Source organism: Cryptomeria japonica, chromosome 3 (assembly GCF_030272615.1).
Source record: "Cryptomeria japonica chromosome 3, Sugi_1.0, whole genome shotgun sequence".
Taxonomy (NCBI): Eukaryota; Viridiplantae; Streptophyta; class Pinopsida; order Cupressales; family Cupressaceae; genus Cryptomeria; species Cryptomeria japonica.
Genome location: NC_081407.1, coordinates 766,821,055 through 766,837,043, shown reverse-complemented (window position 1 = coordinate 766,837,043; position 15,989 = coordinate 766,821,055). Strand labels below are relative to the sequence as shown.

General features: G+C 34.4%; 1 long non-coding RNA gene across 1 annotated transcript; it reads left to right on the top strand.

The window, feature by feature from the left end:
• Positions 1-8,139: 8,139 nt before the first annotated feature.
• LOC131032102 (uncharacterized) lies at positions 8,140-8,728 on the top strand. Its single transcript, XR_009371884.1, has 3 exons — positions 8,140-8,216; positions 8,308-8,403; positions 8,649-8,728. It is a non-coding gene; the product is annotated as an uncharacterized LOC131032102 (long non-coding RNA).
• The last annotated feature ends 7,261 nt before the right edge of the window (positions 8,729-15,989 follow it).

Here is a 15,989-nt window from a genome sequence, read left to right as displayed (position 1 = left end):
TGAAATGCAACCATGAACAAAGAATTGAAAAGGTTGAATAGTCTATGGTGAAGATAAAGAAAAACCTCAAGAACTTGGTCAACATAAGCAAGGAGGCTATAAATAATAGTATGGAGGGGCTCGAAAAGATCAATGTCATGGTTGTGGAGTACAAATCCATTGACAGTGATCTTGAGAAAGATCTTAGAGGTGAAGACATTGTTGTTGGTGGCAACAAAACCACAGGCCCTATTTCCAGGACCAGAAGTAGGAGCAGCAATAAGGGCACCTATAGATTCATTATGGAGGAATTGGAGGAAATCAATAAAATTACCATCGAGAAGAACAAGGAGCCAGTGCACTCTCCTATTTGAGTGCTTTTATTTTGCTGTCTGTGTCTCTTTTTTCTTTCATGTTTTTTCTACGGTGCTCCCCTATTTTGTTGTTGGTTTCTGTTTGTTTGGCAGATGACCAACTTTTGTAAAACTTTTGGTTTCGGTTCCATATAAAACTCATTTATCTTTATCAAAAACAATTAGTAAGGAGGGAGATCACTTGAATTATAACATAGAAATAAATATTAGATTTGATTAGAATTCTACATTAGACATTGAAATCCAAAAATATAGAATCATCTCATAATTCTATATAAGATTCTGAATGATGATCGTATCTAAATTATTCACATTTTTGTACTAAAGAAACAAATTCATAAACAATGGCAACGTTTATTTTTATTGTAGCTTCTTTAGGTATGTATCTAAAACCCTCACCTTTTAATGTTTATCACTATATCCAAAAGAAATTATATCTCTATTAACTTTTTTTAGCTGCGAATTATCAATATTAGTACTAATTTCAATCCTAGCTTATAATTGTACAGGTCATATTAATTTTATAGTAAATTTCATCACATTATAATAATAATGTTGACAATGATGATGATGATGATGATGATGCTTCAAATCTATTTTCAAGAGTTTGGACAAAGAAAGCAACCAAGAACGAAGGCACATATCAATATAGTTGTTGAATTTTGTCCTAGTTAGTCTCTATCTTTTATCATTTGGCGAAAGATTATGTACCTACTCAAGGATGTCCACAAGTGACTAGAAGAGCCATGATGCGCATTATATTTTATTTTTATTTTTGTTTGTGGTGTGAACCAATGAAGTTCTGGGGTAGGTGTTATGGGTATCTTTGATAAGATCTTTCATATTCTGAATGCCACACATACCTCGACTCCTAGAATTATTCCTAGAATGGAGGTTTCACTCCTAGTTTACTACATATTTGTTTCTTCAATGAGATATCTTTACATCTTGGTTCCTTATACCATGATGTGCAAAACTCCACTGTTACATAATAAGGCTTAGTGATGAATATATTCCACTTTGAATAAAGGCACAAAAGTTCATGTATCCATCATCAATCTTTCCATTTCATTTTCTTATCTCATCATGCCAATTTTGTCTCAAGATCATTCTCTCATCAAACATCTTTTATCAAATCAATTATGTCATTCACTCATCTAACATGTTCTTTCATCAATTCTCTCTAATATTTCATTCTCATATTTACTAACTCTAGATGGTAGGTTTATGAAAGTATATGGGTATCATTTTCTCCTGTTAAATCATTTTAGGCATAATGATAAGGTGAATTTCCCTTACTTCTTTCTTTGTTCTATGAATGCCTCCCTAAAAGCCTACAAAGAAAATCCTCGAGGTGATACTGCAATGCACCAGGGACTTATGGTCCTCATTTATGACCATTTAAAGGCCAGTAAAATCAACTGGATGAAGCTCTCTGTGGATTCGGAAGAAGAAATGTCTGATTCTGATTTCTCGGAGGAGGAGGAATCAGACTATGATTCCTCGACTGATAATGAGGAAAGCTCTGATGACTCAGAGTATGAGAGTAGTAAGAAGAGGAAATCAAGACCCTCTTCTTCTAAGAGCAAAAAACCTCAAAGCAAAGCCTTGATTAGTATTTCTTCGGAAGAAGAGTACTCTGATTTCCCTGAGGAGAAGAAGAACCCTAAGGGGGTGCTAAAGAAAAAAAGTAAGAACCAAGCCCAAACCAGGAAGAAGCAAATGAAAACAGAGGAGATTGGCAAAGATCCGGAGGAGACTGGCAAGGAACTAGAAGATGACAAGCAAACAAGGACCCTGGAAGCTGAACACAACCTGGATATGGAGACTATGGAAGAGACTCTTAGGGCAGCCGACACTATTTCTGCCCTCCATATCTCTAAAGATGAATAGATAACCCCTAGTAAAGTGACTCCCTCTTCTGGCCCTCCTCCCAAGGCCTTGAATGGTTTTATGAAAACCATAGAATGGCTTATTGATGGGAATAAGAAAACTGTGGATGAGTACAAAAAACTCTGCAACAGAGTCCTGATCTTGGAGACCATTAACATTGGAGAGGGGAACACTATGACCGACTATATCGAGGATCTGAAGAACACAATTGCTAAAGTGGAAGACATCAGGATGCCTTTAATCCCTAGTTTGAGAAAATTGAAAAGGAGATACAAGACAGAAAAACCCTGGAGGAAACTAGTGAAAAAAAGCTCTCGGACACAATCGCCAAAGTGGACAAGATAGGGGAGTGCCTCAAGAACATTGCGGAGTAGAGCCTCAATATTTTGAAAATCTCAGCCAATAACACCCATACCCTCATTAGCAAGCTTGATCACAAAAAGGATATCCAAGAAATTGACCTGGATACAGAATGAACAGGGGAAGCCCAAGGTCCTAGAACCCGCACCCGTGGGAAGAGGAAGGAAAAGAAAGTGAATAAGGACCTGGAGGAGCTGAAAGCAGTTGGGGTGACCTATGATGAGCTGGTGACAAAGGAAAAGGATCTGCTAAAGAAAATTACTATGTAGTGTCTCCTTGGGTTCTTTGTTGTTTTTTGTTGTTTAGCTGCTTTTTCTGTTCACTGGTCTTTTGACCAGACGCTCTGTATGTGGACTCTATTCTCTCAGCTTTCTTTCTAACTATGTTGTAATGGTTTCGAGTCCTTAAAACCCATTTTTCAATCAATCAGAACATTCCTTCAACTTACTAACATTATCATTAAATTGGTCTCAATTTCATAATTTTTTGACTAATTTTTTGAGGGGGCATATTAATACCCTTAGCGTCATCAGGGCATACTAAGGCATAAATTTTTTCGCTTTCTTTGAAGCAACATCATTCTGACATTGTCTCAAAGAGGGGCAAATGTAGACACCTAAAAAATGTCTCATTAATCATGTACTAATTATTCCTCTAATTGATTACGTAATTCTTTAATTCTTTAATTATTTAATTAATTTAATTAATCTTATTCTTCTAAATTCACATTTCTTTATCATCCTACTAATTATTCTATTTCTATTTTTAATCAATTTATCATTGAACCCTTTTGTTAATATTAATTAAATACTTAATTATTTAATTAATTTTGATTTTAATCCTTAAATTTAAATAATATTGAATTATTTAATTAAATTCAATTTCTAAATAATTAAATAATTTCTTATTTAATTAATTCATTCATTCCTCAAATTCAAATTCCAATTTCCCCAAATTCTATAATTTCATCTAGTTTCATTAATTCCTCTAACTCAAATTCATATTCATATTCTTCCAATTTCATCTAATTTAAGTTACATGTGCATTTCAATTTCATTATTCGAAATCAAAGTCAAAGACATGCAAAAATCAAATTGAAAATATAAATCAAATTTGCACAAATTCGAAGATAAAGTTGAATTTAAAATAAATTCAAATATTTAAATCAATTCTCATGCAAAGAATAAATTAAAAATCTAAATCGAGTTAAAGCACATGCTAAATTAATCAATTATCTTTCCAATCTTTATTTCTATCTTCTAATTTTATTTTTTCCAAAAAGCTTTCAATCAGTCATCTCAAGTTAACAATTCAATCTATTTTAATTGATCAATTCAATTAATTGATTAATTGCATCATTCTTTAATTTTCCTCCAATTATTCTTTTTCATCTTTCAATCAGCTTTTCTCTCAATCAGTTAACTCGTTTATCTAATCAATCAATTAAGTTCCACCTCTTAATAATTTTCTTCCACCTCCAAATCAGCTTTTAGCTGACTTGAGTTTCACCTCTCAAACAACCTTCTCCAAAAATCTATAAATTCAGCATCAATTCTCCACTTTCAACAATCAAGACCTTCAGAATCTTATGTCATTTGCAGGTTAGCAACACAATATCTGAGAGCCATTATACCAAAAGAAGAAGAAGAAGAACAACAACAATGGAAGCCATTTGCATTTACGGAATAGAGAGTTTTAATTAGATATTTTACATCCTTATTGTCATGCATGCAATATTTCATTGGTTTGTTTAGAATTCGTTAATTAGATAGGGATTCGTGATTTCCCTTTGATTCTATTTAATCAATGATGAATTTTATTGATATACAACAGCATCCCTATGTGTAATAGAATCAAAACAAATAAAAAAAAAGCCACGAGCATAGGGGTAAATTTTACTTAAAACCAATAGATTTCAAAGATAAAAAAATCTAGGAATGTAGTGCAAGGAGTGATGACCACAAGAAGTTAAACCCTCCAATAAGCACCAACTTCTTGAAATAGGAAATGTAGTTCAGCACCTCGTATACAACTATAACCTCTAGAATATAGGAAACAAAAGGGAAGGCATTTTGCAGCCTGGGTAGAAGACCCCTTCAAGTGTTTTCATAGGAAATACAAAGAGGAATTTCTAAGAGGAGAGCTAATAGAGGCATTTGGGATGGCAAGAACATTAGCAGCAATGGGTAATGTTTTCTTAGAAGGGAACAAAGGGTATGAGTCAGAGATGTCAACCACCACCTTACAGGTAGTGGAGTCGTTACTCCTTGTAACCAAGAGTGGGAGAGAAGTGTTTGAAATTGGGGAGTGAGAGAGACCATGGACAAGAGTTGTAGACAAGAAATTATAATACCTTGTGACTTCAAAGCTGTTAGTGTTAATAATTAGTATGGATACTTGACTTGGAAATATATTCTTTAGATCTAAAAGGAATCAAATCATGTGATGTCACATCTATAGACAAATAAAACATGACTTAGTGCATAACAATCAATCTAATTCTTTTTGGGGCCAATTTGGAGACCTCAATGAAAAACATACTAATATGGCATCATTTTTTATGATATAGACTTCAAACCTTAGTTATAAGCAAAGGGAAAGGGATTTACAATTTTTCATGTAATATTTTGAAAGTTGCAAAGTTAAGATGCTCAACTATTTGATCTTCTGCCCTAAAACAATTCATACATTACATTTTAAAAATAAATCTTAAATCTTTTGTTTGAATAAAAAAAATTGCACTCTAGTACTAACATAATGTGATGATTATTTTGTGACTTTATTATCTTTATTATCAAAGTTCGAACCTCACTTATAAGATATTGTTGAATATTTATATTGAAGATGAGTTCCCCATTTGCAGCCTCATCAATTCAGAATTAAGAGTAAAAGTGGTGTACCCTTACAACTTTTTCAAGTGGATTCGTGAAACATGGGGTGGTTAATCACTGGCAATGGCTACGCAGTGGACAAAATGGCCCACTGCCATGCCTTCTCCATCTGATGCCCCCATGCCATCCCATGCCATCACGCCAGTCAATGGCCATCCAATCAAAGGCAAATGGTCCCTTTCACCCGTACATCACACGGAGCTCCCTGCCATTAATCCTGAATGCCCGGTTTTATATAACTCATACTGCTAATTCGTCAAATATGAAATAAGCTATTGAAAATGGAGATTCAGAATTGACACAAGTTCTTGGCTTCATAGATTTTTCATTATTGTTAAATATATATCTTATATAATAATTTTTGTATTTTTATTATTTGCCTTTTGTTTATACTTATTTTTTTAATGATTAATTATTGTTTAAACTTATGTTAATGAATTTTAAATTACTAATCAATTATATTTTTAAATATTTGTAGGCAACTAAAAGCTATTTCCAAATCAGACATCGTGAGGCAACGCCATCTCTACATATTGCACACCAAAAATTAGATAAGTTTGTCCATAGTAGCTTTCTTCTTCAATCTTTAAAATGCATTATCTTTCATGTAATAACCCCATTTTCTATGAATTTAAAAAAAAAATGTTAATTTTTTTATAAGGAGTTCAATGGTTTGGTTAATTTTTTAGTTTGATGTCTTATAAATTGTATGTTTTTAATTTGTCATTTAATCCAACTTACTCTTGTCTTCGAAGTGTCATATCATAACTTGATCACATTATTGTAGACATTTATATCATAGGTTTGATCACCATCTCATTTTGTCCTATCAAAAGGGCATCATGTATTCATTGGCCTCCATATCTGAGATATAGACATCATAACATCTTATGTCTGCATCCTTATACACTTCCATTATTATTCTTTTTGCAAAATAGGTTGAAACCTCCATAAACATTTATCTCCTAGGTCAAACCATCACATATATATCACCACATTTAATCAAAACCATTTACATGTAGACATGATCAAACATGATCCTTCATCTTGGATAGTCAAATTTTATCCAAAAATAACTAAGAAAAATGAAAAAATGAAAAACCTAAAATAAAATAAGAAAAGTAGAGTCCATAGGCACATGCCATTCATTACTAAACCACACAAAAGGAAAAACATGAAACAAAATATCTTACATCCACTTGTAACCAAATATCAAACAAACCTTTGAACCTTTGAACCACAATATATGAAATTCTATATTATCGAGGATTTAATCATATTTCTATAATTTCAATATTAGTAAATTATGTATAATTTCATATATTGTGGTTCAAAGGTTCAAAGTTTTGTTTGATATTTTGTTACGAGTGGATGTAAGATATTCAACATTAATAATGATTTTTAATTTTTCATTTAATCCAACTTACTCTTTTTTTTGAAATGTCATATCATAACTTGTTCACATCATTGTAGACATCCATATCGTAGGTTTGATCACCATTCATATTGTTGCCATCCGTTTTTCCTATCAAAAGGGCATCATGTATTCATTGGCATCCATATCTTAGGATATAGACATCATAATATCTTATGTTTGCATCCTTATACACTTCAATTATTATTCTCTGTGCAAATTAGGTTGAAACCTCCATAAACATTTATCTCCTAGGTTTAGACCCATCATAGTATGCATCATTTATATATATATATCATAACTTCTTATCATATCATATACATCCAACCTCCCCCATTACACACATAGACTACTAACATTACATTTACATCCACACCATAACCTCATATCCTACCATCATTATATCCCACAAAATAATATATACATAATATCAACACATTTGATCAAAACCATTTACATGTAGACATTAAACATCACCCTTCATCTTTGATAGTCAAATTTTATTCAAATTTTTTTTAAAAAAAAAAAAAAAAGTAAAACCTAAAAGAAAATAAGAAAAGTAGAGTCCATACGTGCATGCCACTCATTACTAAACCACACAAAAAGAAAACTATGAAACAAAATATCTTACATCCACTTGTAACAAAATATCAAACATACCTTTGAACCAAAATATATATGAAATTCTATATTATCGAGGATTTAATGATATTTCTATAATTTCAATATTAGTAAATTATTTTTTATGGTTTCTATTTCTATGATTTTTGCAACATGTCATTGAATTTCATTCTAATATTATTTTGAAACTCAAAAGAAAGTGTGAACACTAAGGCAAAGAGAATTGTGTTATGGAGATTCGAAAAATTAATGTAATTGTTCCAACATATTTGAATAAGATAGAGGGTCACTAACTATCTTAATATTATTCAGAATGGGTAAAAACAAAAACAACAAATGGAAATCACTTATCGAACTAGGTGTCCAAGATATTCCAAACCAAGGAAATCATTTCTCAAGTGATGACCTTGAATGGACACCTATTGGAGTTGGTGGTCAAATGGACTTATGTGCTACAATCCCTCTTGAAAGGCTCCCTCACTTTGTCAAAGGAGAAGGATTGTTGGATAGCACAAAGACAAACTTTGTATGCAAGAAGCATAGAGATTCAAATTCAATGTATTTCTTCATAGATATTTTTTATTTATTGATATAGTTTATTCATGTGCAGTATGAGTTATATACATTGCTTGTATTCAATGGCCAATGTTATCCCCACTCAGACATTTCGACAAGCCAATCCAAGTATTAAATAATATAATATTCTTCATATTAATTACATAATGTGGCTTAACGGTTGAACATTTTATCTAAGTTGATGTGCATGTTTTTGCAGTTTTAAATGATCAACAAATACATGAAGAACATATGTTGCCCTTTCCTACGGATCTTAACCAAACAACAACAATGGATGCAATGCAAACTAGAGATGGTAATAAAATTGAAAATTAAATTTCAATCAAATTTTGGATCTTTAACTTCTAAATTAATTTTATTTAAGTTGACATGTTAAATATGCATGTTATTGCAACTTTAAATGATCGGGAAAAAAATGATGAATTGAACTTCAATCAATAATGAGTCTTTTACTTGTAAAAACATTATGAATTGAACTTCAATCAATAATGATTCTTTTACTTGTAAATTAATTTTATAACTAGCTCATTATATGTGCAGGTATTGATGATACTATAATGGAGGATCGTGGTCAATATTTTCCTAGATAACCATTATGGTGTATGATACTTTATTGTAATGGGTTATTTATTGAGTGTGTAAACTCTATTTAGAAATTGGATCTTGGATGGAGTGGCTTGTTTTTTCAAGCTATAGACATTATTTGCATACTATATTTTTGAGTTGGACTACTATTGTGTATGTGAGAAATTGGCTAAATCCATTATGAATTTTATTCATTTTATGCCATTAGCATGCAATTTTCTTTGGGTCATGTTATTTTTACATGATACTTCAAATATGTTTTGACATCTAACATGTCATGTGTTGTGTAAATTTTTAATGATTTTGAGGTGTACACCAAAGAAATTGTCACTTGGTTAAGAATGCAAAACTATAAACATTCACCAAAACTAATAGAGACATGAACTAACTTGTCTACAACCCTTGATAGTAAACAAGTCATTAAAACACTATATAGGTGTCTAGTAGGATTTTGATTTATTTGACTAGTACTTTTCCATACATATCTTATCCAAATAGAATCTTGTCCCAATTTAAAACTCATTCAAACTAATAATTGATTTAACTATGAACTGGGTTCTATTTACATCTTCAAGGAAAACATAGAACTTCATATTGAAATATTCAAAGCATCTCCATTTTAGAAAAGAAAAGGCATCATTAAAATGAGAATATTGTTTATTTTATTCTATCGAATTAACAAGCATGAGTATTTGGTTCTATTCTTTATAAGTAGGGCAAGATGTATAATTCACTTATTTTTCTATTTATCTTATATCATAGTCCAAAAACAAGTTGTCTAGAGCTTGATCTGGTATAACTAAGTTATCAATGATAAACATAGGTACAACAATAAATGAGAGAAAAAATGGTTAACTTATTCATGTATGAAACATTAATTTAATTTTATGAATAATACCACTTTTATTGTATAAAAAAATTCTATTTAATTTTGTATAAATCATTAATTTAATTTAAAATTATTAGTACATTAAAAATATAGTCGTTGAATAATTTAAAATTATTAGTGCAATCGATTGATAGAATATATGTTAGAAAAATTAAAATATAAACATGGAAAAAATAATGATATATAATGGTTAAAATAGTAATTAACAACCCGTTTAAATAAATTCACTAAAATGAAAATATATTTTTACGTACAATGACAATCATTATACATTTATTTGGATTAAAAAAGAAACATGTTGAATTAATATATTTATTTTGATAATATTTACTTTTTTAAATCAACATACATTTTTTCCAAATTTCTTAAAAAATAATTCAATTGAATAAAATAATCGAAAAACATGGAAACAAAATTTTTGAAAAAAATATTTTAAAAAAATTATAAACATTTTATTTTTATTAATATTTTTTAAAGCAGGTAAACTACACGTTGAGGATTGATGGGAGGAAGAGCACGTAAAACCGGGCATTCAGGATTAATGGCAGGGAGCTCTGTGTGATGTACGGGTGAATGGGACCGTTTGCCTTTGATTGGACGGCCATTGACTGGCATGATGGCATGGGATGGCATGGGGGCATCTGATGGAGAAGGCATGGCAGCAAGCCATTTTGTTCGCTGCGTAGCCATTGCCGTTAATCACTATAATATTTGACGTCATTTTTACGCACCGATTTCCCAATTTATATATTCCTCCTTCACCTCAGAGCTTCATGCCTTGCTCGTGTTTCATGATGCTCTTGTAGTCTGAACTTACCCTACCATGGCTCCGCTTTTCTTCTCCCCTTTAATCACGCTTTCCATCTTATCAGCCTCCACTCTTCCTCACTCGCACGATACTCTCTCTCATCATCAACAACAACAGTATTTGCTCTTGCAATTCAAAGCTACCATTTTGAACAACACTACTTCTCTGCCCAATTGGAATCCTCTTCACCACCTCTACAATTGGACTGGCATCACCTGCGATCGCTCTTCTTGCTCTGTCGTCGCTCTCGATTTATCCAGCATGAACTTACACGGCACCATCTCCCCTGTCCTAGGGAATCTTTCCGCTCTTCAATCCCTAAATCTCTTCGGCAATGTCCTCACTGGTACCATTCTGGAGTTTGTGTTACCTGGATCTCTCCTTTAGCCAACTCCATGGCAGCATTCCGGTCGGGCTGAGTCTCCTCACAAATCTGAAGATCTTTTATTTGGGAGTAAACAATCTCACCGGTGCCATTCCTCCCTCTTTAGGAAATCTATCTGCCTTACTTGAATTGGATTTGGGAGTAAACAATCTCACAGGCACCATTCCGCCCACTCTCTCCTCTTGCCGTGGTTTTTATGACCTGAGACTCACCTATAACCGACTGCATGGCACCATTCCACATGAGCTGAGTCTTCTCATGAGCTCAAAGATCTTGGAGGAAACAATCTCATCGGTGCCATTCCCAATGTTTTAGGAAATTTGTCCGCCTTAGTTGAATTGGAATTGGTGGTAAATTATCTGAGTGGTATCATTCCTCATGAATTGGGCATCTTCCCTCCAGAGAGTTTTTTAGTGGTGAATCTTTGCCAATTGGCGAATTTCACACGAATAGTCTTGGGCACCATCATGGTCAAATCGCTTGGAATTTCAGGGTTAACAACACACTGTAGAAACTGGCTATGCCAATGACCACACCCCATCGACGTGCATGCTCGTAATATTCGCCTGGAATCACTCGGACGTGGGTTTTAGATCACCTCCGCTATTCGCTAGCAATAGCTAAATGACCACATACCCAAGACCTAATTTGCCAATGGTAAATTACATGTTCATTGCATGTGTCTGCCAAATTCGCTAATATAAAATAAAACATTATAAGCATTCGAGGACCCATTTCGCCCCGCTTAAATTAAACGTTCATTGCACGCCTGCGCAATTTGCCAAAAATGCAATTAAATTAAATGTTTATTGGCAATTGCGACACCTGGGCCCCGTGCAATTTGCCAAAAATGCAAACATGGATTTCTATAAATACACTATTTCTTACACTCTTTCTTACAATTTGTCCATGTCTGATTAGTAAATTGGGAGCTCTCGGAGTCTCAAGTCTTGATTCGCATTCTGCAAATTGAGTTGGAAAGTCGAAGTTCATTGTAGGGCAGAGGGCCAGAGTTACAATCTTGCAACACAGGCCCAAGCATTCATTCCTGATTCCTGATTCAGAGAATTGAGAAGGCATAAAGGTGAGTAATCATTTCTTCATACTTGATAGTATTAGTTTTAACTTTTAATTCATAGTGAGAGGTCAAGACTCAAGATGTCACAGTCAGACATGGGTGAGACTCCTCAAGGTGGTGAAGGGATTGGGATGTCAGATAAGGGTAAGACACCTCAGGGCAGTGAAACCGAAGGGATTGGGAGGCCATCAAAACACCCAAAACTTAAACTTAAAGATAGTACCATAAAGTTTTTTTTTTGGAATTGGCAAAGTTTCTGGTCCATCAACCTCTGGAGTTGTAGAACCCATTGAGGAATTGGCAAAGGTGGGATTGTCAATGAGTTAAATGCACCAAATGAGGATGACAATACTGACATGGCAGAAGATATTCTAAGGGATACACACAATGAGATACCATTGGCGAATGCAAATGCTAGTACTGAAGATGATGTTGGTAGGAAGTAAAGAAAAAGGAAAGTAAAATTGGGGTGAGAGTGGGAGATGACAAGGAGTTTTAAGATTGATTGGGTAGCAAAGTACCCATTCATTGAACCAGTCTCAAACAATGATGAACAACCAACAGAATGTAGGTGTAAGATTTTTAGCTGGAAAACTAAAAGAGAGAAGAAGATGTAGCTAAAGCTTGACACCATAGAAAAGCATACTGGTAAGGTTTATGAAAAATAGATCATAGACGGAAAGGAAACATGAGTAGTAAGATGGAAATCAAAGGAAGAATGTCTTCATGTTAAGTATGCCACGGAATATGAAGAGCATAACCACAAAATGACACTGATTCGTAATAGTGGATTTGGAAATACAATCAAGGCTAGGCTTCAACATGCAGCGAAAGATGCAAACCTAGCAAAGACTATTCAGATGAGTGTTTTTTTTCATATTATGTCGAGAGGGCGTCCTATGAAAGATTTCCCAGAATTTAGTAATTTATTATCTTTTTTGAATGTTTCTCACTATCCTATGTCACATTGGTCAATAAACACTGGATGGGAAATGGCAAACTGTCTCGGTGAGGTGGAAAAGGAAAATTTACAAGAGAGTGTACAAGAGTCAAATTTCATTTCATTATCCATAGATGAAGTTACTGCAGTAGATAACATTGCTTGGGTTTGTATGCATGTGTATACCGTAAAAGAACACGTCCGTTGATCTCATCTACTCTATGTTCATAAAATGAGGGGCAATTCAATAGTAGAAAATTTATATTTGGATGTTAAGAAAGCTTTTAATGAAATTGCTGGTATGGATGACTTGAGAATTGCCAAGAAGTTGGTGTGTGTTGGAGCTGATGGAGCTGCAGTAATGCAAGGTCAAAGGACCGGTCTTTGCGCAAGATTACAAACTAGTATTGCACCATACATGGTTGGCATTCACTGCATGGCCCATCGAATGAATTTAGCATATAGAATTGTAAGCAATTTCCCTAGAGTGTCAAAAGTTGAAGATTTGGTCCACGAGCTCCACTCATACTTCTACCAAGGTCCTAAACATTTTGCAGAATTTCAGATTTTTACTGAGGGAGTAACAGGAGGAAACACGCTTCTCAGGGATGTTGAGACCAGATGGATCTCTTTGCATGGACCAGCAGAATGAGTTCTGACAAAATATCAATCCTTGATCAGACTAATGTATGAGCAACGCCTCACAGTAGACAAAGCTCCTGATCTCTTACATAAGTTAAGTGATATAGAGACTCTGTTAACTTTAGCTACTCTTCTCCCCATGCTGGATTCAATGAACAAACTTGTTAAGAAAGCCCAAGGCAGAACTATGTATATCAATGAGTATAGCACTCTACGTAAAATGACATGCTTGAGCCTGGATGGTCTATATTCAGATCTAACAGGGCGAAGCCCAAATTTTTTTTAGGTGGCAGATAATTACAGATTTGAATCATGCTGAAATTTTTTTACATTGCAATATAAAAAATGAGTTATGTGTCTTTGTAAAAGGATTTTAGATACCAATGCACCAATCTAAGACGGGCAAGTGAGGCAGAGCACTACCAGTTAAAAAGGAAGATTTTGACAGGATTGTTAAATCTGTTAGTGATAATTTGAAGTCTATTGCATATGAACTTTCAACTGAGATTCGAGAAAGATTCCCTCGAGAAGAAATAATTGAAGCCATGGGTTGTGTGTATGCTCAATTTTGGCATTCAATTGGAGATAATCCAAATGACGCAAAGATGTATCATAAAAAACTAGAGGAATTGATATTGACATTTTCAAAAGATGCATATTGCAATGGACAACCAATAGAAGGAGGTTTAAATTTAGATCATCTTAGAAAACAATGTAAACAATTTGCATTGGTTATGAAACAACAGTTGGTTAACTTGGAGAATCCATTTGAACCTGGATCAATCACAAGGCTTTGGAAAAGGATATATCAAAGTGAAGCATTGTGTATTGGAATACTAGAATATTTGAAAATTGCTCATTTATATCAAACAATGATATTGGGGTCGGTGGAAGATGAGAGAGTTTTCAGTGCATTAGGGCTTTTGAAATCAAAGATCAGAAACAAATTAGACAAGAATTTGGAAACTTGCTAGAGGTTGTTTGTAACCCAATATAATGTTAGAGATTTTCCATATGATAGGGCACTGGCAATTTGGAATTCCATGCATGTGTAGCGTCCTAAAATTGCGACACTTGCAATTTCGACTGCATTTGGGTCTTCACGATGGCGGTGCAACGTTGAACCTGAATGGAGACCCTGAAACCTGTTTACGACATCAAAAACTGCATCTTTCTGCACCTTGGCCTGATCCTCCTTGCACCCTGTTGTCCCGGGAGGTGGGACCATGGTGCCCAGCACCCTGGTCCTTCAGGACCATGGCGCCTAGCGCCCTGGTCCCCCAGGACCATGGCGCCCAGCGCCCTGGTCCCCTAGGACCATGGCACCCAGCGCCCTGGTCCTTGGCCCTATTTTGGGCCCGGTCTCTTGTTGGGCATCGGGTCTTTAAGTTCGCAATTCAGAAAATAATGTTCTTGGGTCGGCCTAAGGTCGGAAAAATCAGTCTCCTAACCCTAATTGACAAGTATATAAACTACTTTTCCTCTCCTAGAAAGGGAGGAAGGAAGTAAGCAAGTAGCAAGACGCGGAAGCGATAGGCAAACATTCAAACATTCAAGCATTCAAGCATTCCTTCAAGCAATTGAGCATTCTAAGTCTCCATTCAAGGCTAGGTGTTGCATTCAAGACAAGGATTCAACCATTGAAGAGGAGATCACTTACAACATACAACATACAACATCATTACACCTTCGCATGTAAGAATACAAACATTCTTACAACAAGGTATCAGGACTTGATTACATTACAAACATTTACATTTACAGCATTCTCATTTCTTGGTTAATTCCAAAAACTAGGGTTTGACCTAAAGGCAAACCCCTAATCCCTAACCCCCCAATCGTCCTCTCTTTTCTGTGTGTAGGTTGCAGGTACGCGGCTATAATTGAAGATCTAGAATTCTTGTGTAGAGACGAACAGATCCCCCTTCGTTTAGCGGATTTTTTGGAGGACCGTGTGCACTCCGGGAGCCATTGTCCCGTCAACTTTCGCTCAAATTTGCAGGACAGCATCGTCTCGACATTTTACTGCTAATTTCAGGTCCGTAGCTTCATCCTGTTTCCCTATGTCCGTCTACAAGCGAATCTTTCTTACTTTACATGCATTCCTAGTTCAATCATTCTATCTACATTCTTTCCAAAAGAGGGTATCCTTGATGTGTTAACCCTTGAAACTCATTTAGAATCCAGTTTTGCATTGTGTAAGATTGGATCTTGTGGGTTTCAACCCCTCTTTTGAATGTAAAGTCTCTCCTAAGTGAAAACTGTCAATCCTAGTGACCTCCTTTCTCTCTCCATGGAGTGGAGGAACACCTAGGGTTCGATTTTTCTGCTTTACATTTTGGTGAACCCGATGTGAACATCCTAATTCTGATTATTCATGGTTAGATCTGAATTTTTTTTTTTTTTTGCTTCTTTAATTACATTTCCATGTTTGATGTTTTGCAAAGTTTAGAGGTTAATGGCATAAGAACCCTAAATTTTTGTTTTAGTAATTGAGCTTGTGAAATGTTTAATTGTTAATGCTTGTTTCAGATCTACCCTTCTATTACAAATT